We start from the raw sequence: 24,560 nt of genomic DNA, 5'->3' as shown, positions 1-24,560 counted from the left end.
GTCCAGGACTTAAGGAGACACTCACAGATGCTTCACCCACTTTGAGGAGCTTAATGTGATCTAATAACTGTGATTTTAGATTAGCACTAGCTGTACAAATACAGGGATAGGAGACACAGCCTCCAAGAAATAGGGAGCAAGGAGGAGGGGAGCACAAGGAGGGACAGGGAGGGAGAAAAAAATTAGCAGCTGGACTCCTCCCCTGAGTTCATCTATCCCCAAATGTGAATCATCACACTGGGGGCATTTGGTAATTAATTAACTGTAAAGATAATTTATACCCATATAAAACATATGCTCTGCTTCCTTTCTTCGGAATGTCGGGGATGCTGTGAGGGCAGCTGAATTGCCTTTACCACCTTAGACCCTGCAGATTAACTCAAGCATCCTCTCAATTCCCTGTCTGCAACATCTTCTGGGCTACAGAGACCATAATGCAGAGATTAACTGTGAAATTGTAAAGAATACAGTGGGGAGAAAAAGGCTTCAGCATAGCTGGTATTATAGTCAAAAGCTGAGGACTTCTTTTTTCTAAGAGGCTTCAAAGAGCCTAACAGCTCTTACTAACTCTCCTCCAGCTAAGATGCATGACAAAACCACCTCCCCGCTCTGGTAGGAATTACGCATGTCACTCTTAATGTCGGTTTAATATATTTTCAATATTGTAAAATTGTCACGGTAGAATTCTGGGAAATTGTTCCCCTGGGGTCCTTGAGTAATAAGTTATCAAAGAGAAACTAAAGAAAGTTACAATGCTGGTTACTTCCTGAGCTTTGAGAGCTCTGGCCCTCAGAGAGCCTAGGAAGCCTCAGAGTCTTCTTAAACAGACATGAAAGCATGGTGAGATAACTAAAATAATTGTTTGGGGGTTTTTGCCTACACAAACATCCTTATGTTTAATGCCAGTATGCTTAGTCAGACTCTTACATCAGAGATTGTGAATTTAGGGCTGGGGCCCATGTTGTTCATTGGTATGGTTTGGGAGAAGAGGAGATTAAGCAGGTAAAAACATTACTCTGCTTTGTCTAATTTCTCTGAGTATCTCAAGACCTTATTGACATGCAGCTTCCTCAATTGCCTTATTGTAGCTTTAATAATATCTTGCCAGCATACTATCCTTTAAACATATAGAAAAGACACATCCTATCTCACCCCAACCTTCCAATTTGGCTGTCTTTCTTCCAGCATCACACTAGATATTAAGCATAACAAGATCACCTACTCTCCTACATTTGGGACTTCCTCCAAATTTGAGGCTCCTATGATTGGCCTCTCAGCATGAAGAAAAGTTTGCTCATTTTTAGGCCCGGGATATATCGACTATATCTGCTCTGCAAGTGTTTGAGGCTAAATGTGTCAACCTGCAAGAAACTTCATGGGCTACAAAGGTGCTGTTCTCAAACCTGGCCTTCACCCATCAGTTGGCCTGAAGAATATTTGCAAGGCAATGTGTGAGGCTGGATCACTCTTTGGCAATGGTAGGCTTTATCCTCTAGAATGGTTGGTATTAGCGGAAGCTGGACTCATGGAACCTTCCATGACATTCCAGACAGGGAATCCCTTTGATCTGTTTACAGAAATGCTGTTCTTAAACAAAGACGTAGGGCCAGCCAGGGCTTTTGGAGTCTGAAGGAACGATAGATCAATAACGCAGCCTGATCTCCAGATAGAGAAAATTGCTTGAGGGTTTCACACCTGCAGGGGATTTTCCTGAGGAGATAGGACAAGAGAATTCTAGAGACAGCACGTTCACACCACTTACTAGAACATGAACATGCAGGACCTGTGTGCCATGTAGGTATGTTTTTGGCAATTCCTGCACCAGCTCCAGGGCCCAAAGAAACAAAGTTGGAGGAGAAGTGAAAGGAACCCCACGGAGATAGAAGCCCAGGGGACAGAGTTGGATGTTTCTGCCTCCCCACTCAGCCAGCCTCTCTGAAGCCATCTCTCTATTCCCAAAGAATTAAGATACATGCACACTGAGATTATAAATGAAACAATAAACCGATGGCTCTGGTTTTTCCAGAACATCAGCTTCAGATTTGAAAACTGTTGTTAAAATAGTACCTCTTCTTTCTATTGCTTGAACTACAGCCGACTCCACCTTACATATGCAGGTGAAACTAACAAGTGTCTAAGCAATCAGCCACAGGGACTCGTTTCTTTTATCAAATCAATACTTCACTGAAAATGAAACTAGGAGAAATCTGAGACCTTGGATCAAGGGCACTGAAGGTGAGATGAGCATAAAAGCTTTTCTTAATAATAGTGGTAGGCAATCTATGGGCATTGTTTTGGCAAAATGATGAGTCCTGATTGGCTGATGAGATTGCATTTGTTTCTCATTTGTCAACTTGGAACCAATAGTTTCTGCATTTCTAGAGCCATCTCTTTACCACAGGGCCCATGTCCATCCATCAGGAGGCCCACAGTAGAGCCAGGAAGAAGTCACTGCTTGGTCTATCTGACAATTTAATTGGTTCACTTCCTCAGGAAATTATTGTTCTCCCCTTCTCTAAGTTTCTGAGAGAAATCATCAGAATGTGGCCAGACTCTTATTCGGTGTTTTGTGAGAAAAAGGACATCCAGAAAAAAAGGCATTTCTGAGTTGGCTTGTTATGCCTCACGCTGCCTTTTATGTGAGCAAAGTTAGACGCTGTGATGTGAGTAGGCTCTGCACATGGATCTCCTGGGTTTGGTTCTACTGCAGAGTCTGATATTCCCAGCGTAGTCATTGCTTTGGGTGAAGATGCCAAGGGTTGCCGCTAATTACTAGTTATGGTTGCTCTGGCCATAGCATTTGTATTTTCACATTTTAGCTCAAAACAGTTGACTAGATTAACTCTCTTAAGGACAGTGCATAGACAGGTATTTGAGTCCCCTCCCTTCCTCTTCCTCTGTAGCTCAATCATCAGCATGTACTACTGTTTCTAAACCCAGATCTTTCTCATCTGTTCACTTATCATTATCTCTGTTACCACCGAGTCTAAGTTGGCTCCTTTACTGTGTGTCTTCTGTTTCTCCACTTGCTGCCTGCCCTCCTGTCCCATCTGAACACTGCAATCAGGATAATTATTTTTTTAAAATTTCATATTATACCAATTCCTCATTTAGCTCTTTCAATAGTTTCTCATTGTCTTGGGATGAACCCCCTAACTTCTTTATCATACCCTTCCCCACATTTCCTACCTCATCCCCTGGCTCTCATTCTCCTTTGAGTTCTGCCTTCTGACCATACTGTATTTTCTGTTTTTCAAACATATTATACTTTCGAATTTTGAATCTAGTATTCTGTTTACCATGAATGCTCCTCTTATTCTATCCCCTTCCCATGGCTGACTCGTAGCCAGCCTTTATTTCTCACTTTATACACAAGTGACCTGAAACCCTGGGCTCCCCTTGAGATGACATCATCAGATAAGCTCTGTAAAGAGAGGGATTCTGTCTCATTCAGCTATATATCCCCTGAACCTAGCACAATACCCAGCAGAGAGTAGATACTCAGTAAATATTTATTATACAGAATTGAATTAGAAAATGCTGAAAAGAGGGAAAGACAAGATGCATAATGCTCCTCTTGTATATCTTCCCCAGAGGATTGCTAACCCAAGCATTTCACCAGTACCCAAGGGTTCTCTTTCATGGAAAATGAAAATGAAAGTGCTTAAATAAGTGCATTTATCCCAGATGAGTGAATGACTACAAAAGGGATTGAGAGAAGGTCCCATAGTACACAAAACTTTACATCAAGGCATAGGGAGAAGAGACAGAAATGGATAAGGAGGAAATCTAAAGGAGGCAGAAAAGGTCTTGAGCAGGAGGGAGAAATTTTCTACAAGTTAGTTAAGAGAGGCCGATTGTGTGAGAAGAGTGTTTCAGGAGATTTTTGAGAAATTGCAGCTAAAATGACAGTTATCATGTAGAAAGCAAAGGTTCTGCTTTGTATGATGAAGCCTGAATGCAATACTCTATTCTACAGAACTCATCAGAAAAAATACAGATGGGATGGAGAGAAGTAGAGGGTTCTCAGTTCAAATAAGAAGGAATTAGGAAAAAGAAAATCAACTTCTCTAAGTACAAAGAGAAACTCTTGCACCAGGGCCCTGTAAATACCACTAAAGCACGTGAAATAAGAAGCAGAATCATCTGTTGAATCCTCACTCTTCTATCACTATTTAGCAGTTATCTAGCCTTAGCACATCACTAAAGTTTATTGCACCTGATTTCCTTGGTGAGAAAATAGGAAGGGCAAAGGAACTAACAATTATTGAACACACTGCTCACATATATTATTTCATTTCATCTTCGTAGGAAGTAAATTTATGATCCCCACATCATGGATGAGAAAACTGAGGCTTAGAGAGGTTAAGAAATTGACCTACATCCACACAGGATTTGAACTGGAGTCTTGGTCCTGAAGTTCACATACAACACTGGCCAGAGAGGTGACGTGGCAGAATGTGAAACACCAGACTTTCAACCCTTGGTCTTGGCTCTGCTATTTATGAGTTTTGAGGTCTTGGCAACTAACTTAACATCCTGACACTGAGATTTCTTCCTTTATAAAATGGTGAGGTTCATACCTGCCCTGGGAGCTTACCTACTCCTCCCAAGTGGAGGCATAACTAGATTTTAACAACCAAAGATCATGAATCAGCCCAGGGCCAGGCATCCATGCACTTTTATGTATATGTCAAGATCTGGCTTTCACAATTCTTTCTAAATTGTCTTTTCATCATAGTCTTAACAAAAATTGCATCAACACTTTACTTAAAAAATATGTTGCAAAGGCACTACTCTTGGAGAATGTGTTCTTCCATTCCCCCTCCTAGCTGAGTGACTAAATACAAAGAAGAGGTGAGAACCAAATGAGATGGGGTTGTGTGGACTCTCTGCACAAGTAGAAATGATCACGCCCATGGGTGGTCAGGCGTCTCTCCTACAGAAAGTCCTATTTAGTTCACATTTTTCACTTTCCCTAAAAAGAGAGGACTTCCCCAGTTCTCATTAGATAAGCTCATCTGTTACAATTGCTTAGGATGTTGTGAATTTCCTCTGCATTCAGGGACTCCCATTTTGACGCATCAAGACACTCAGAGTGGGCTTGTAAAATCAGCTAACGGTGCTATCTTCCTAAGTCGCACAGAGTAGTGATGTTTTGTACCCAGAATAGCTTCATTGTAAGAACTTATCGCACTAAAGGTCAACACATAGAGTTACACACTCCAGGGAAAGCTCATGCTTTTGTGAAATGCAATAAGGTCTCTATGTGTTCTCAGTTAGAGCAACCCAACACAATATGGCTTAGTCTCCTGAGAATGCTGTGGCAGCTCAGATATGATGCCAGCAACCTATGTCATTTCTGATCTAATTAGAAATTAACCTTCATAAATGTGGGCAAAAATCTACTTACAGCTTAGAGAACATTAGCCACCTTTTAATCTAATGAGCCTTGAGTATCCTTTCATTTTCTCTAGCAAGCCATGGCCTATCTTTTGAGCTATTAGAATCAGAGCCTGTCAATACCAGCCCTTTTGCAGAATGTGTTTAATCTATGTTTCATATATCAGTATCCTAATGTAAGTAAGAATAAATTAACATTTATAGTTCTTACTATGTGTGTTAAATTAGTACGTTTAATCTTGCTGAAGCCTTGTAATTTCCATGAGGTAGGTAATGATAGCCATTCTTACTTTTTAGGGAGGGAAGTGAGGTTCAGAAAGATTAAGAAAATCTTGGAACTATGATTTGGAACTATGAGTCAAGAACTGTTCGTCTTGACTGGCCTAATAATTCCTGTTATTTTCACTCTAACACACACATTATTAGAAATTAAATATTTTTTAATCAAAAGAGGATCAACTGTTGAGATGCAAAAAGGAGTGACCAAGTGCCCCCTTTCACTCTGGATGAGATAAAACATCTAGAATAAAGATAGAAAAGATGATCCTATCAGCATATAGACTAAAACAAATAAACTGTGCTTGGCACCACACACTATATAGTCTGGAAAAGAGGCAAACGCAGAGGACCACTAGAAAATGTAGATATAATGGAAATAGACTATCTTGTGAGAAAATACCTATAAATTAGTACACACAGGCTCAATGCAGAGAAAGACGAAGCAGATCAAAGAAATAGAATGATTCCCAGTCTAACAAACTGTCTGTGGTAATATGGAGGTCATTAATGTGTCTAAAGAAATGATGCATCAATCAAAAAGGGAGTTGGTTTCAGTGGAATATGGCGGGTGAGTGAAAAGGGAGTAGGTGAAGTCAGCTTTGATGGGCTTTCTCTCTCTGCAGGAGGCAGCACCTTGGCCAGCAGACTTAGAGTGCTGGTTCTATTGACCAGGCTCCACATGAAGACTGGACAGTAGGAAAAAGCTATCACAGCTGAGGAAAGCTGCATGCTGAACAGATGACTTAAACTGCTATTTTCTGATTCCAAGATCACCAAAGCAACTTTCTGATTATAATTTAGCTTCTCTGCAAAAAGGAAAAGTACTAGTGCAAGTCATGCTGACAGGAGAGCTCAGGTCTCCTGAGATTTTATTTCTTAAGGTACATTAGTAAACTGACATTATGGTTTTCTCTATCCATGTCTTGTAGCTTGACTAATGTTGGGTCAATGCCTGGGAGGTAAAGCCACTCTTGATGTGCTGGTCAAAACTGCTGATCAGGATTCTGACTCTGCAAGGTTACTGTCCAGGCTGAAACCATGAAGAAGTCATCATGGTAAGGTGCCCCAGTTGCCCTTTCCTAGTTGACACTTGCCCCTGCGTGCCCCAGTTGCCCTTTCCTAGTTGACACTTCAGTTATCTCTGTGTATATCTTCATTCAAACTGCAGGCCTCTGTGCAGTTATAGCAGTGAACATAACAGAAACTATCCTAGAGGAGGCACTTGGCTTAGTGCAGCATCGTAAAAAAAAGGCGTGGAATCATTAAATAATGGCTTCGTCAGTAATTAATTACATGACTTTAGAAAAGTCACAACCTTCTCAAATCTAAAAACCCACATCTATAAAATGGGAATAATGTTGCCAAATGAATCCCTTCAATGTTTGTACCCTTTCAAGGAAACTGCCACATAAAATTGTATGAATCATGGGCAACTGAAATTCTCTTTTTTTCCAAGGCAAACCCACAAAACCGTATCTCAGAACTGCAGGATATCAGGCCGGGAGCGGTGGCTCACGCCTGTAATCCCAGCACTTTGGGAGGCTGAGGTGGGTGGATCACCTTAGGTCAGGAATTCAAGACCAGCCTGGCCAACATGGCGAAACCCCGCCTCTACTAGCTATACAAAAAATAGCCAGGTATGCTGTAATCCCAGCTACTCAGGAGACAGGCAGGAGAATTCCTTGAAATCAGGAGGTGGAGGCTGCAGTGAACTGAGATCACGTCACTGCACTCCAGCCTGGGTGGCAGAGTGAGACTCCTCCATCTCAAACAAACAAACAAAACAAACAAAAAACCTGCAGGATATCAGCCTGGTATTTGCCATCTGCCATCTGAGTGACTTTGGGCAAGCTTAAAAACTTCTAGAGTAACTGTTGCTTTGTTCGTAAAGGAAAATTTACTAGATTATATAAAAAGCCCTTCCTAGGCCGAGGTTTAGACCTAAAACAACCAGGATTTTATTGTCCACAATGGAGTGTTCTCTTTGAATGCTAGGTTTACTGCAATAGCTTTCTCTTTGCCTTGCCTGAGTTCAGTAAAGTTCTCTTCACTGCATCCCCTAGATGATCCTAGAGCAATCTTAATAAGACTTAAATCTGACCATGTTACACCCTTGCTCAGAAAGCTTTCAATGAAGGATCCCTCCGTTGCCTTCAGAATAAAGATGAACATTTCCTACTTGGCATACAAGGTTCTTTACAACATTATTCTTGCTTTTCTTCTCTCCTTTGCGACCTGTCTCCTCTACACAAATATTTTGTGCCTTGGTCTTAAGAAATTATATGCAGCTAAGGATGGCTCCCAGATATCTAGTTTTGATAGCTTGATATGTGATAAGCGTTCTCTTTTGGGCATGTGGATTTTGAGTTGACTATGAAATATCCAGTTAGAAATGTCAGGTAACCAATGAGCTATGTGTGCCTAATGCTCATGGGAAATTCTACGCATGGGAAATTCTACTCCAAAAGGAATAGAATTTGGAGTCATCTAGGCAGAGAAAAGTTGACACTGTACAAGTGGAAGCGATCACCCAGGAAGATATGTGGATAGCAAGGGGTAAGAGATTGGTGGTATTATAGAATACTGATTAAACAAACACCAACATTCAAAAACTTTATATGAATTAATCCAATTCATGAAGCATTCTATAATTCAAACACCAGAGAGGGCATAAAGATCATCTTGCCCCATGTCAGCAATAACTACTATGAACAAAGTAGATAAAATCAGTATCTAACATATTTTTCAAAAAAATAAAAACTGAGGATTTGAGAGGCTATAATCATTTGTGATAGGTAACCAAGCTGGTTAATGAAGAAGCTGGGTTTATAGTCAAATCTTTTTTGCTTTGATTTTTGACCCAAGCTCTTCTTAAAACCACACTTGCCTGCATAAAGCAGACAATATAAGAGCTTTCCTCGTAGACAATAATGGAGGCAGTAAACTAAGTAAAGCTCAATTCAAATAAAGAAGTGATTATGATTAATAATAAAAGGGGTATTAGACCTTAATTACTGAATTGTTTAATGATGGTGTCTTGAGTTTATTTAACTAAGCTGTTTATTTGCAAGAAGTAGAAAACTAAGGATTTATAGTTAAAAGAAGAACATTCTTATCATTAGAGTCTATTTGCAGGCAGTTCCTGTGATAAATTATTATAAAGAGAAGCTTAAACTTTTATTTGCACATAAACTTTCATTACCTACATAATGGAATAAGAATAGCATTACATAGTTAAAGATAGACTTTCATTATACAGTTATAATTCCACTCTTGATGAACATTAGGAATTTGTGATCAACCTACAAGGCACACTCTGGCCAGATTTTCTCCCATTCCAGACAGAAAATCTGGTCAAAGTTCCAAGAATCATTCTATATCACACACTACATACTTTTGGCTAATAGAAACACTCTTTAAATTTAATGTTGCCTAACTAATGCTTAAGCAAAACAAGCTATTTATACAATATACATGCAGCAATTGATATGGCTTATTCCCTTTCTTATTTATAATCATTACATTCTCTAGCTTCTGAAATAATTCTTAATAGAATTTTCTCATTATTATTATTTAGGGCTTAATGCAAGCTATTGGGAGCAAACAGTGAAACTACCAAAACCTGAGGTAAAACAATTCATTGGATTGTGGTGTGACTGCAATATGACTGTCTTCAGAGCCAAGTTTTGGAGAAAGCATGTAGGCTTGTGTGTATGTTTTCTCCCATGGCATCTTGGCCTGTCCAAAAATGTTGTGCTTTCAAACATTCTTGCAATATTCTAGAGGAAGATTTGGAAGTCGACAGTTGCCAGATGCCATCAGTTCCGTGGGAAGCCAGCTAAAGAAAGGTATAATTCTCAAGGAGAGTAATGCGAGGAAACAATTAGCCCTTTTAACAACTTGATTTGTTAAAATGAGGCTGCCCTACCTCCAGGGACAACCTAGGTCTCCACAGAGATCGAAATAAAGGTTCAAAGACACCAACATTCCAGGGCTTTACAGCATTTAGTCCAGTTCAAGAAAATTTTACAATTTGAACACCAGACAGGGAGAAAGGTTAGGGGAAGATTATCTTCCCCTTTGTCACTGATAACTTCTGTAGGCACAGCAGGCAAGTTAGCATCTCACCTATCATTCAGAAAAAAAGCTGAGTCCAAGTGTACCAAGTTTTGATTACACAAGATGAATAAGTCCTAGAGATCCACTGTACACGATAGTGACCTTTGGTTAACAATACTGTACTGTATACTTAGAAATCTGCTGAGAGAGCATATCTTATGTTAAGTGTTCTTATTGCAAAAATAATAATAAATAAAAAGGTGGGAGGTGATGGATATGCGATGTTGCTTTCATCAATATATACTTGTCATGAGTACGTACTTTTCTCAAACTCATCAAGTTGTATGCCTTAAATAGGTTCTGCTTTTTGTATGTCAGTCATACCTCAATAAAGTGATTCATAGCAGAGCAATCCTCAGGGACTGCTGGAGATAGGGTGATATGATAGCAGGTAAGCAGTGCCTACTATACCCAGGTCACTGCCAAAAGCAAAGCCAACCTCCCCTTCCCTGCAGACTGCCTACCAGCCCCTAAGCAGCTTCCAATGACTTAACTGCTTGATAATGCCCCCCCTCCTCAGGAGACACATGCTGCTCTTGAATAGAAAGAGAGTTTTAGTTATTAAACTCACAGCTGTCGTTTAGAGCTAAGACTGGATTTCTGAAATTAATTTGAAAATGTTTGCATTTATACCCCCCTACCCGCCCCTGTTTTGCTGTTTCCTGGTCAACTTTATCCCTCCCCCACCTGAGGACTGGGGTGAGAGGGTGCTGGGCAGCAGAGCTCTCTGTGTGCAGCTGCAGCTCACGGGTCAAGAGCCTACTACATCAGTAATGAGGGCACCCATCACTTTGCTTTGCAAAGATCACAGACTGGAGCCACCCTGCTGGGAGGCCCCTTAATGAGCTGAGCAGATTTTTAGTGCTCATCTCAGGGGTGCAGGGTAAGGTGCCTTAGTGCCAATTCTATCCGGATTTCCGGTAGTGCACTTGGGAACTGTGTTTGGACCCCTGGGTACCAATAGGACAATTCAGCTTCCAAATCCCAAATCACCCCCAGCAGATGGGCACAGCTCGAGCAGAGGAATGAAAAGGCAGGATCATTCATACTTGTTTGTATGTGTCTTAATCCTTTGTGGAACAAATAGGGGATTAAGTAGGAAGAAGGGTAGGTAGATAAGCAGATAAAAGAAACATTCCTCTTTACATTCTCAGCAACTAACACAGCCAATATCACAAATGTGTGAGGCATTAAGAGATGAAGGGAAGGAGGAAGAGGAAAGGGAAGAATGACAGGATCTACCAAGTGCTAAATTTTCCCAACAAGCAAATTAGCTTAACAGTCCATGTAATCTACCAGGAAGTCTTTTCTGAAATGATAAAATATATTTTCAATCAATGGTCACATCCATGACCTCTCCCTACACTACACACAGCAATATCCTGGCTCTTCTCCATCCCCTTTCTCTATTTTATTTTTGTCCTGAACATTTATCTAATAAGCTACATATATTTTACTGTATTCTGCTTATTTTTTATTTCTCCTCACTAGATTGTTAGCTGCATGGGGGCAAGGAGCTTTGTCAGTTTTTTGTTCTCTGTATCCCTAGTGCCCAGAAGGATGCCTAGAACAGAGTAGGCACTTCATAATAATAAGTGAATGAATAAAAGTGTAAATAAATGATTGTGGGAATAACAGTCATTATTACTATTAGAGTTGGGAACTCTTAAGCATTTTAGAGTAGGGTTAATATTACCCACCTCATCAGGTTATGGCATAAGGATTAAATGGGGCAATGTTCTTTAAGCATGTTGTACAATGCCTGGCACACAGTACATGCCCAATAAAATGGTGGCTAATATTATTATACCCCCATCTAATAGTTGCAAAAAGCAAGAGAGACAATTATGATTATTCAACCCTATGAGTCCAAAAAATATAAGGCTCAGAAAACTTAAATAATTTCACTTCAGTGACATAGCTATTAGGCTTTCAATCCAATTCTGTATGCCCCCAAAACCTACAGTCTATCCATGCCACCATCCTGCCTTTTAACTACATCTTCAACTCCAGGATGGTCACACTAAGCAAAAGGTGGAGCAGGATGATGGGGAACCGAAAACTCAAGGAAGCAATTAAATTAAATTTCAAATAGATATCTGGTAGCTTTCAGAATAAGATACATGGATCTACGTGTATGTGTGTAGTAAATATCTATGTGTGTAACTGTATAGGGTATAGGGTGGGTGGAAATCACCTTCGTTTGCTCCATGGGGGGAATCTACAATGCTACATTGAAGTGTCATGAGAATTCTCAGATAGGAAACAGCCATATAAAAGAGGAATTATTCCCAGACTGGATGTTGGAAGTCCTGGGTGCTGGTCACAGTTTTCCATCTAATGGGGATGTCTTAGATAAATTTCCCTCTCTAGACTATGTTTTCCTCATATGTAAAATAACAAGACTAGAAAACTGACTTCTAACTTATCTCTTTCAATTCTAAAAGACCTCTCTAAATTTGTGAAGGTAAATGAACTCAAGGATGTGAGAAAACTTTGAAACCCCTAAAATAAACCCCTAATATGAATTAAAGATATCGAGTGTCCCCTAGAGAGAGGAGGATAAGAATTGACTGATCCACTGAGAAGATTCTACCTCTCTTGCTTGAGCCCTTTGAAGTCATCTTTTAGGTCATGGTGAATTACATTCTCTAACCTAGTGTTCACAATTGCTCATCCTTCTGCTTTGCCTTGACCAAACCAGTCATTTCTATAGGTTCCTGAATGCTGCTTGTCCCCAAGTCTGAGCACACACATAAAAGGGGAACATGTACCTCCTTACCAGTTTCTCCTGGAAATCAGCTGGCAACAGTGAGACCCTCGGTCCTGTCAGACTCCAAGGATTATTTCCCCTTGCTTGTCCAGCTTCCTCCCACCCCAAAGATTCTGCTTATCTCTGCTAGCCTCCTCTTTTACCCTATGAAAGGAAAACATTTTTGTTTCTGTTTGATTTTGAGATGTTTGCAAACCTTATTGTTACAGCACTCTCCCTTTTGCAATTGTCCTTTTCTTTCTCTTGCAAGAATTGTTTTGAATAAAAATATCTTCTAACAAAGTCCTGATTTGTTTCTTTGACATCTCAAGTGCTACAAATACAGGATCTTCTATAAATATCTCAAATTCACCGACTTCCCTTCCCATCCCTAGTCAATGTCCTAGTCCAAATTTAGTCCACCGTCAACTCTTTCCTGGAGAACTAGTATTTTAACACCTATTCTTATCCTTCTCCAATCCACTATCTGTCCTACAGCCAAGATGATCTTTAAGAAAGCAAATCTGGTCATGTTATTCTCCTGCTTATAGCTATTCAAGGGTCTGCCATTACTTTTAGGATAAATTCTAAATCAGTATTATTGTCTACCAGTAGGTGATGGCATGACTAAGCCCTGTCTCCCCTTCCCTCTCCTCCCCACTTCCACCTTCTGTGCTCCAACCTGACTTACCCTCTGTTCCTTGAACTCTAACTTGCCATACTTCTTTTTACCTATTGGGCTTTGTAACAACCTTTTCCTAGAAGACTGCATCCATCTTTGACTGGTAACACCTTCTTATTCTTCAAATGTTAACTCAAGCATCATTCCCTCTGGAGCTGTTTCCCTGATCACCCCTCAGCTAGGGCTGGCTCTCTATACTTCTCAAGTTTGAAAGTTTGAAACTGCATGTTTAGTTGTTGATTATTTGGTAAATATCTTTCTCCTGTCACTAGATTATAAACTCCATGAGGCCAAAGATGGGTCAATTTTTGCCCACCATTGTACCTCTCAAGGACTAGCATGGTATCTGGCAGTTAGTCATCACTAACTAATATTTGGCCACATGACTTGCCTTGATGTAGAGAATGTGGACAGTAGTGACAATGTATGAGATGCAGACTTAGGTCGAAGGAGGTACTGAGTGCTTGCATGCTCCTTCTTGTACTCCTTTCACTTGCTAGTAGGAGAATATCTCCTGGGTAGCCTCTGGTCCAAAAGAATGTGGTAATGGGGGAGCCAATCTGAATCTAACTTGAAACTTGCAGCTATTTCCAGCCCTCCACAGCTTGGAACAGAGCCACCTTAACCTATCCATAAATCTATAAGTATAGAATTTAAATACTGCTTGTTGTAAGTCACAAAGGTGTGGGGTGGCTTGTTCACAACATTACTGAGGCAATAGCTGGCAAATATAGCTACTTTGAAGTCATTAAAAATAACGTTTTTCAAGATTTTATGATTTGAGACAAAGATCATATAACACTGAATTGCAATTACGGTATAATTATGCAACTATAATATAATTTTTGAAAAAAACAGGAACTGGAAAATTAGAATAATCACTTATAAAATTACATTAACATTATATATATACACATATATCTTCCAAAATATATATATATAGAATAGAGTACATATATTCACGAATAGTGTATATTCAAGAATAGAATATATATACATACAAACATACATACACACACACACATACACACACACTCACACACACACATATATATATACACATTCCCAAAATAATAGAATAAATCATAACAATATGTTAATAACAACCATTTCTGCTTGGTACAATTATACTCAATTATGTTTATTTTTGTCTACCATGAAATGGTTTTGTAGAACCAGCATAGGTTTTTGTATTCAGGTACTCAGTTAATGTTGGCCAAAGAAAAAGTTGAATTAATAAACTTCCATGTGCCCAATTTTCTACAGTAAATATATATATTAATTTTAGAATTATAAAAATCAATGTTTATTTTTTAAATGGACATTCATAATCTATAATGTTAGCAATAACCCACAGATGACAATTTTTATGAGGCTTCTTTTCAACAGTGATAAACACTCCTAACAGAGCTATAATCCAGAGATTGGTTTATTGAGTAGCATTTTATGAAGACAGAATAACAGTCCTACCAAAGTCAAGATTCATTATATCAATTGTCCCATCAAAGCCCCCAGGAATGCTACTCTGTAGTGAAAAGAAATTGAATGGGTCAACCATGTTCTCCACATAAGAAAAAAACTAAAGTGTTTTGAAGGGATCACGGGCAAGAAAAGAAGGGAGGTGAAAGAAAGGTGAGAAAGTGAGATATCTGAAAGGAGGGAGGAAGAAAGGGCAAAAGGAAAATTTACAAAGAAATAATTCTGCTCAGCATCAACTGAGGACACATTCCTTGACCATCACGCCACCACCATCAATCTCCATTTGCAGAAAGCTCAAGGGGCAAACCCAATGTTAGACAGAGAGGGGCTCCTTTGTGCTGCAGCCAAATCATTTCCTCAAGTAGAAATTGATATACCAGGGTACTCTTCTGCATTCCTCAGTCATATTTTAGCCATCTGGTTTTATAGTCATTGTTTTGTCTGGCTAAGACCCTTTCTCATTTATTGTAGTTCAAAAGGAGATGACTTCCAGGTTAGACAATGTGCTCAAAGAGGCCTTAGGGGCCTGTCCTCCCCTTCAACCAGATGCCACTTACCTAGGTAGCTGGTAGGCACCAGCCACCTTGCAGTTCTGTGCAGCCCACATTTTATGACAGCTCTGAGTCAAGTCATTCTGAATAAATAAGGGTCAATTTCATCCCTCTGGGAGGGAAAAGCCCTTTAAACAATAGACATTATTGCTGCATCAAGCTTAAAAGATACATAGAAATGAAGAAAGGACTGTGTGGGGTTTATCAGGGAAAAAATAATGAAGAATAAAGGGAATAAAGAAGAGAAAACAGGAAAAAGAAAAGGTAAGCAGGACAGGGGAGGGGTGAATAAAAGGGAGTGAGTGGGAACAAAAGGGTATCATCCACGAAGTGCTTCTTTCACCAAGGAGAGCTGCAAAGTCACCCCATTGTTTTAGATGGTAGAAATGCCTGCCTTGGATGCATAAGCCTGCTTCTCCCTCTATTCTAGATTCATTCATTCCATGCCTGCCCACCTGTCCACTTTAAGTAACACTGAATCTAGCCACTCTATAGCTAATATTGAGTTACAGGAAGAGTTGCTACAGGGCCAAGAGGCTAGGCCCCAGCCTAGGGGAGCTTCTCATTATTTTTCTCTAGGCATATCCCCAACTATGAAAATCCTAACTTGTTATTGGGGGTGAGGGTGGGCAGTTTAGATGTCTAGCAGGTGTACTAAGTTTCCGCAAATTTGTCAGATAATAAACCAGAATTCTAACTAAAGTATAGTTAACTTTAGAAATAATCCCATTCATTTCATTTTGCTTTGCATTCATTCTTTTATTTGTTCCTCCACAAACACGGATTGAGCTCCTTTTCCTTGGCACTGGGGATACGTAGTCTATGGCTCCCCATCTAGAGAAGGAGAGACGAGCCAAGCAAAAATTAGAGAGGTCCAGATTTATGGCCGAAGAATTTGTATCAGTGCATTCATGTGCGTGTCTGTGTGTGCATGTGTGTTTGTACACATGGGTAAAGATGCAGGTATGAGTTAAGGTATGTTGCAGCCCTGGATAAATTGTGATGAGGCAAAATTTGTCTTTCTAAGTTTTGAGCTGTACTCATTTCAGGCTTTTCTGGACCAGCCCCATGAAACTTTACAGTTGTTCTCCTCCACCTAGGAACAAAGAGTATGAACAAAAAGATGTGGAAGATCCTGACTGCTTTTCTCAATACTGAATTTACTCCAAAATGACAGCTTCCATCCCATTGTATTTCTCATGTTTGCCCGTTGGAAAGTCCTAAAACAGAGAACTGACGAGGTTGGAAGAGGAACAAAAAAAGCCATCTCATTTCTGACAGCTCTCCCTCCCTCCCACAGTACCTAATCCCACCTCTAAGATCTCCTGTTTTAATGAATGGCAAAGAATAATAGAAAATCTGATAGACTGGGTGAAAAAGTCCTACCTTTAGTATTTGCTAACATTGTGACTATGGAAATTTATTTTATTTTTCTGATCCTTGGTTTAAGTATCTAAAAATCTGAATGATACCACAAACTTTATAAGATCTGCTCTAAAAATTAAACAAGAGAAGAAGAATATTCCTACATGTACTGAACACTTACAAAATTACAGGCATTGTGCCAAGATTTTTACACAATTATGTATTTAAGCCTCATAACAACCCCAAAATGGCATTTTGGTGGATCAGAAAACTGAGGCTAAAAAGGGGTTAAAAACACATCCAAGATGACATAATAGTGAGCAATGGAATTGGGATTCAAATCCAATTTTGTTGTTGTTGTTGTTTGTTTTTGAAATGGAGTCTCGCTCTGTTGCCCAGGCAGGAGTGCAGTGGCACAGTCTCAGCTCACTGCAACCTCTGCCTCCCGGGTTCAAGCGATTCTCCTGCCTCAGCCTCCTGAGTAGCTGGGATTACAGGCACCTGCCACCATGCCTGGCTTTTTTTTTTTTTTTTTTTTTTTTTTTTTTTGGTATTTTTAGTAGAGACGGGGGTTTCACCATGTTGGCCAGGCTGGTCTCAAACTCATTACCTCATGATCTGCCTGCCTCAACCTCCCAAAGTGCTGGGATTATAGGCATGAGCCACCACGTACCTCCCTGCCCCACAAATCCAGTTTTGTCTGACTCCAAACCTGGTGTATCTTACTTAAGGACCAAATTATACCTGGCACATGCAGGTACTCAATAAGTGTGAATTACCTTTTTATACTCCCTGACGTGTGAATGTCAGTGACTTTCATGGCCTCACTACAATTGTCTACTCCCTCCTAGGTTGACTTTTAGTAGCTCCCTTCTTGAAGATGACCAGGAATCTGCATATTTAGACCACTTCTTTAAGCATCTCTTTTTAAACAGATGTGTTGATAATGTAAGGTTTGGGTAATGAGATTTTCCAGACCATAAGCTGCTAACTAAATTAATTGACAAACTTATTTGCAATAAATAAAGGGATGATTACATGTGAAAACAATCACAAGGACCCACTGAGCTTGTGAAGAAATATTCTGACCCACACAGCAGGAGCATCTTACTCTCAGCTACAAACGACCAGCCCAAAGGCACAAAGCAAGAGCACCTCTGAAATTGCTTTAGGATAGACAGCTGTCGTTGGGGATTCAAAATACTGAGTGATAAGTCCCACCATGGCTGCTTACTACCTCTGTGACTTTGGGAAAGTTACATAACCACTCTGAATCTCAGTTATTTCTTTGTAAATTATAAGCACTTCGAATACTTGATTTTTTAAGGCCCTGACCAGCTGTAGCAGTCGATGATTCTGTGTCAGCTGACACTTGTCAAAATCATGATTTCCTTGTCTAGTGGTACCCTAAGATGTTCCTGTGGTCAAAAATAAATTTAGCTTTGCTTTTGAGGTATGTGATTTAACACACTCAATCTAGGACTATTTTGAAGAATAAGATGAGGTGATAAATGTGACGGTACCTGAAGTGGGCCCAAAGCTTTTTTGAGATGGAGTTTTTGCTCCTGTTGCCCAGGCTACAGTACAGTGGCGTGATCCCGGCTCACCGCAACCTCTGCCTCCTGGGTTTAGGCGACTCTCCTATCTCAGCCTCCCAAGTAGCTGGGATTACAGATAAGCACCACCACGCCTGGCTAATTTTATGTTTTTAGTAGAGATGGGGTTTCTCCATGTTGGTCAGGCTGGTCTTGAACTCCCAACCTCAGGTGATTCGCCTGCTTTGGCCTCCCAAAGTTCTGGGATTACAGGCATGAGCGACCATGCCCGGCCCAAAGCATTTTTACAGGATAAGAAACTAATAAAAGCACTAACCCCACCACCACCATAAATGTACCAGTGAATCCTGCCAGTCACACAAACCCATAGTCCATATGTGTCACAACATCTGATATTCATGTGAGTTACTGCATTGATAATACATACTTTCTCCTTGGAAGGGCGTGGCCTGCTTCACAAAGACCCCTGTGAAGTACTGGAAGTCATCCTTCCTTTCAGTGAACAACAGAACCTTCTCCTATCTACCCCCACTTCTCTCAATGACTGCTGGATTAACTCAGCAAGGACCTTAAAACCACAATAGATGAGAACTGGTTAGTGAAACTAGTGATGTTTATCCTGAGAATGACGGACAACATTTCAGTGAAAAACATGATAGCTGTCTTTGAATAACTGAAGGTCTATTGTAGAGGAGGGTTTTAGCTTGATCTGTTCTGGACATCCCTAGGATCCACGGCACGATAAGCACCTAGTGAAGGTTTTTTTTTGTTTGTTTGTTTGAGTGAATAAATCCTGTATAGCTCCCAAAGCCTGAACCAAGGCCAAAAGAAACATTCTGAAGATGGATGATGGCTATGGTTGCACAGCAATGTGAATGTGCTTTATGCCACTGTATTATACACTTAAAAATGGCTAAAATGAGGCCAGGTGCAATGGCTCATGCCTGTAATCCCAGCACTTTGGGAGGCCAAGGTGGGCAGATGGTTTGAGCTCACAAGTTTGAGACCATCCTGGGCAACATGGTGAAAATTCATCTCTACAAAAGATACAAAAATTAGCCGGGTGTGATGGTACATGCCTGTGGTCCCAGCTACTTAGGAGGCTGAGGTTGGGAGGATAGCAGGGGTTGCAATGAGCTGAGATTACATCACTGCACACCAACTTGGGCAAAAGAACCAGGCCTTGTCTCAATAAAAAAGCTAAAATGGTAAATGTTATGTTATGTGTATTTTATCACAATAAAAAAGTGTTTACAAGAACAGAAAACCAAATACCATATGTTCTTACTCATAAGTGGGAGCTGAAAAATGAGAACACGCGGACACAGGGAGGGGAACATCACACACTGGGGCCTGTCAGTGGGTGGGGGGCTAGGAGACAGATAGCATTAGGAGAAATACCTAATGTAGGTGATGAGTTGATGGGTGCAGCAAACCACCATGGTACGTGTATACCTATGTAACAAAACCACACGTTCTGCACATGTACCCCAGAACTTAAAGTATAATTTAAAAAAGCGAAAAAATAAAAATAAAAAGAGTGTTTCAAAAAAGAGACTTCAGTTATAGTGAAAGGAAGATTTTTAGACTACTTAGCAACATCCAAAAATGGAATGGCTGCTTCATGAAGAGGTGAGCATCCTTGTTACTGAGAGTAGTAAAGTATATCAATCACAGAAGAGAAGACTCAGGAGTGGAAGACCCAGAGATCACCTCAACATTTTCTTGGGTGACCTTGGGCAAGTTACTTAACCTATCCTTGACCCCAATTCCTCAGATATAAATTAAGAATGAAAATAGCACATATCTTATGTAGTTATTGCAAAGATTAAATAAGCTAACTACTGCTAAGCATTTAGTACATCATATGGAGATAAGAGTACATATTCCTAAAGAGTCTACACAGCAATTTAGGAATTTTGTCCAGGGGTATATATGCATCAGATATTGAGTTAGACTCAAAAACCTCCGAGGTCCTTTTCAACTTGAAAATATGAATGTGTAAACTCTGATAAAAGAGTCACCCCCCACAACCCCTAATAAATATTTTATAATCTATACAGATAATAGAACTGTTATTCATCATTTTTTTTCTTCTTCTACCTCTACTCTCAATACTTGACTTTATGGATTTCCACAGAAGGAGGCTCCACCTTACAGTGACTGAAGATGCTAGGTTGCTTGTGAAAGTTTCATTACAGACCGAGCCATGGGACAAGGAGATCAGAAACAACTAACTGGCCGGTGATGAGCTCCTGCTGAGCAACAGCGAGCTACTACACGAATGATGACATTAGGAATCAACGGCTGTCTTCAGACCCAGAGAGGATGTTTTCCAGGATGGGGAGAATTCAACAAAACAAACATCAGAGCAGTTATCTTTTCTTTACAACATTGCTGATGGAGATAAACAACGTGCCAGCCTTAGCTGGTGTCAGTATGTGGCCCCAGGTGACTGAATGAAAACAATATTCAAATACCAGTGAGCCACAGCAGTAGGTTTCAGACAAGGGGCCTGCAGAAAAGACTGAAATCTGAAATGCACAGGTCTTTCTTACCCTGCAGAAACAAAGAGGGGGAGCATGCTAATCCCACAGATTTCATGAGGCTTCTGATTTACTGGCCTCTTAGAAGGCTCTGTTGGGGTTTGTCATTTTGATGAGAATGTCTTGCTATAAAGGTTAAACATGCTAAGAAGCATGAAATGATCTTCTCCAAGAAATACTGCATCTGCTTGGCAGAAAAATAGCTATCCAGTAGCCCACAGAAGGGGGTCTTTCAAGAGCCACTTATATTGAGAGGTCCAGCCTCAAGTTCCAAATGTACTTGTCACTCCAATATCCTCTCTGTTGGGCTGGGTTATTTGTTGGGGTAAGATGGGATGAGTGATGAAAGAGAAAGAGAAGAGAAATATATACATATCTCTTCCTTCTACACTTCCTGTCTCTAAATCAGTTGCCAACATTTCAAATAAAATTTATCAATTAGAACAAATTACGGGAGACTTACCAAATGGCTTTGCTATAATGGCATGACTACTGCCTAGAAGATCATGAGACATAAAAGTATATCTTCACAAATATGCACAGATGCACAGATACATATGTATTTCTTTGAAAAATCCAATAAACTGGAACCAAAATGAGGGACTAAGAACATTCTATTATAAGCCGGGTGCAGTGGCTCATGCCTGTGATCCCAGCACGTTGGGAGGCCAAGGTGGGTGGATCACAAGGTCAGGAGATTGAGACCATCCTGGCTAACACGGTGAAAATCTGTCTCTACTAAAACTACAAAAAATTAGCTGGGCGTGGTGGTGGGCACCTGTAGTCCCAGCTACTTGGGAGACTGAGGTGGGAGAATGGCCTCAATCTGGGAGGCGGAGCTTGCAGTGAGCTGAGATAGCACCACTGCACTCCAGCCTGGGTGACAGAGCAAGACACCATCTCAAAACAACAACAACAACAACAATAACAAAAAAAAATTCTCTTCTATCCTATTCTATTGGCCACTCATTTCCTAGCTGGAGGCCTCAGTTTCTTCATGTAAAATTGGGGGTGGGTGGTTTTGCTAGATAGTATCTGAGCATCTATTCTACTGGCAAGGTAAGTAATTATACAACCCTTTATACTCTGCCTGGTTTTCGTTGGGTCAGTAAAGTTTTAGGTTTTAAGTTTGGGACTTCTATTCATGATTACTACATGTTTGCTGCTTTTTCCTTTTAACAATCCTTGGTGGGATTAAAACAAAACCCATGATAAAATAGAAAACTTCTCAGAAGCTAGAGGAAAACTATCCACATGTGCTCTATGCACAGACACATACATAATACTCAGTATCAGGTGTCATCACTATAAATCCCAAATGAGAGACCAGAATAGGGAGAAGTTCAAAATACAGTTTTTCTGTCTCCAAGGAAAAAATCTTCTAGCTTAATTTCAAATACAGCCAGTTTTACAAGACAAAGAGAGACAATCTACGACTCATTGTTTCTACCAAATACATGCCAAAGCTTGGTTGAGATCACCACAGTCACAACAGATCCTCTTAATGCAATTCTTAATACAAAAGAGTCACATTTAATTCCAAATATACCATTTAAAGTATGAAGAAAAGCATGCTTTGGTATGTTCTCTTACGGCTCAACCTTCTCAACGTTAACCTGTACCATATGCCTTAAACATAGAAATAACACCTGGGTCATTTCCACCACACAAGAAAAAAAAATGGAACAAAAATACCAACCAGATCATTTTTTCAATTCTTGCATTGCTAAATTCCAGATTCTGAAAGGGGAATATTGGCTTTATTATCTGCATGAGCACATTATACACTTTGATTCTACAATGGAGCCTCACAATAAGCCAGTTAAACACCCACCACCAATATTGTCAGTGGTAAATATTGAAATGGAGGCAGAGAGAAGGTAAATACATATGTTCTGAGTGGGATCAAAGCGGGTGTAGGTTTGACTCTCAGCTACATCTGCTTAATGGTCACCACAGTCCTCCCCACTCCTCCTAAGAATCTGCCACTGATTCAAGATGGCTCAGAAGAAAGGAAGAAGCAAAAGGCTTCTGTGGCCAGACACTTGCTCTTATCCAATTTCAGCTGTTCTTTAGCTGTGTATAATTGATTACTAGCTAAGTCCTATTGACATTGCCCCTTTTTTATTTATCAGATATGTTCGAAAACTCGACCTCCGCTCTCCTTCCTTCAGGGAGGGCTCTTATCTCTCATTCCTGAATTAATACCAATGCAAACTGGACTATTATATGCTGACCTGTTGGTCTTCTCTCTTCTCTACTCAATTTATCTTCTGCCACAGTGATCTGACCTGGTTATCCCATTGTTAAACGTGGTATGCCTCCTAGAAGATAATGCCTAAACTTCTTAGGAGAGCAAAATGTTTCATGGCTGGCCTTGTCACCCCTACAGTTGCACCTTCGAAAACTTCCCCTCAAATCCCTCCTCCTCACTCTTTAAGCCCTACATGCCACCCACATGGAAAACTTACTGTTTATTGAAGTCACCTTTATACATCTGTTCCTTCTGCCTAGAATATTTTTTCCCTGCCTGGTCTGCCTGGGAGATCTTTGATTCTCCACCAAGCCTCAGCTCTAGTGGCACCCGTCTGTGATGCCTTCCATGATATTTCTCCCGGCACTGATGTCACCATTCCTCGGATACCAGAATATAATGGCAATTTATGAGAACCACAATCAATGCCTTTGTGTCCCAAGTGCTCAACACAGTCCCTGGCACGTAGCACTCAGTAGGTATTCAGAATGAATTGGGTGGCCCTTGATTTCTTCATGTAGAAAATGAGGATAATAATATGCAGTCTGCAGAGTGGATGTGAGGGTTAAATGACTCAGTACATATTAAGAACCAAACACAGAGAAGGCACATCATTTTTTTCAATAAATACTAGGTCTTTTAACTTTCCTTTCCTCTTAATCCAAACTGTAGTGAAGAAGGATTCATCTCTCTGTGAAAAGAAACATGAAGCCAGAGATGCTAGAAAAGCCTGCAACAATCCCCTTTGTGTTGTGTTTCAAAGCACTTGTTTCTCATAATTTAGCCGCATTTCAATTTATTGCATTATTATGGGCAGATGTCTGCTCGCAGTTAAGCTGCTTTGAGCACACACAGTAATAAAGATACAGAGAGGCAGTGTAAATGGCCACCAAGTCCCTGCATTTGACAGCACTGCAGTCAGTAGCAGGTGTGCTATGGTTCATAAGCAGCTGTCACGCACTGCACCAAAGTGCTGACCCTCACATTCTTAGGTTGAATGTAGGTGTAGGTGTCGATTCTTAAAGATCTCCAAAGTCCCCAGCCTGTCCTTCTTAGACCTCAAGGCTTCAAGACTCTAGAATAACTAGAATCTATAACCCTGATACTCTTTTTTAGAGTAACAGGACCAGCTGTGATTGGAGGTAGCTCAGACTCTCACCTGGTGGGATAACTCTCAGCTAGGGTTCATGTACTATGAAAAAGCTTCCTGGAATCATAAAATCCTGTGCTTGTGGAAAGGGAAACTTGCAGAACTGGAAGTTAAAAAAAAAAAAAAAAAAAAAAAGAGGCTGAATCTGTGCTCTGCTGTGGCTGTCAGCAGGGATATACTTGTATGACTTAAGCAACAGCAGAAAAGAAAAAAAAATGGAGACACTTTGATTTATGTCAATGAATTGTACATTTCTTGGGAAGCCCCTTTCTCAGATACATGACATTATCTATCAAAAACAGTAAACAATGGACCAAAGAGGAAACAGCCTTTTAGTGCTCTTCAGAAAACTAACGTTCTATTCATTAATCCATCAATTAAAACTCAGGTCTGATGAGCCTGAAGTGTACTCAGTACACCAAGG

The 24,560-nt window shown here is 40.2% G+C and overlaps 1 protein-coding gene across 5 annotated transcripts in view; it reads right to left on the bottom strand.

The window, feature by feature from the left end:
• Nucleotides 1-24,560, bottom strand: part of NRXN3 (neurexin 3) — a 1,636,170-nt gene that overhangs the window by 1,121,048 nt on the left and 490,562 nt on the right. The window lies entirely within an intron of this gene.

This window comes from Rhinopithecus roxellana, chromosome 5, assembly GCF_007565055.1.
Source record: "Rhinopithecus roxellana isolate Shanxi Qingling chromosome 5, ASM756505v1, whole genome shotgun sequence".
Lineage (NCBI taxonomy): Eukaryota > Metazoa > Chordata > Mammalia > Primates > Cercopithecidae > Rhinopithecus > Rhinopithecus roxellana.
The sequence above is the reverse complement of the archived record's forward strand: the minus strand, read 5'-3'. Positions and strand labels throughout refer to the sequence as shown.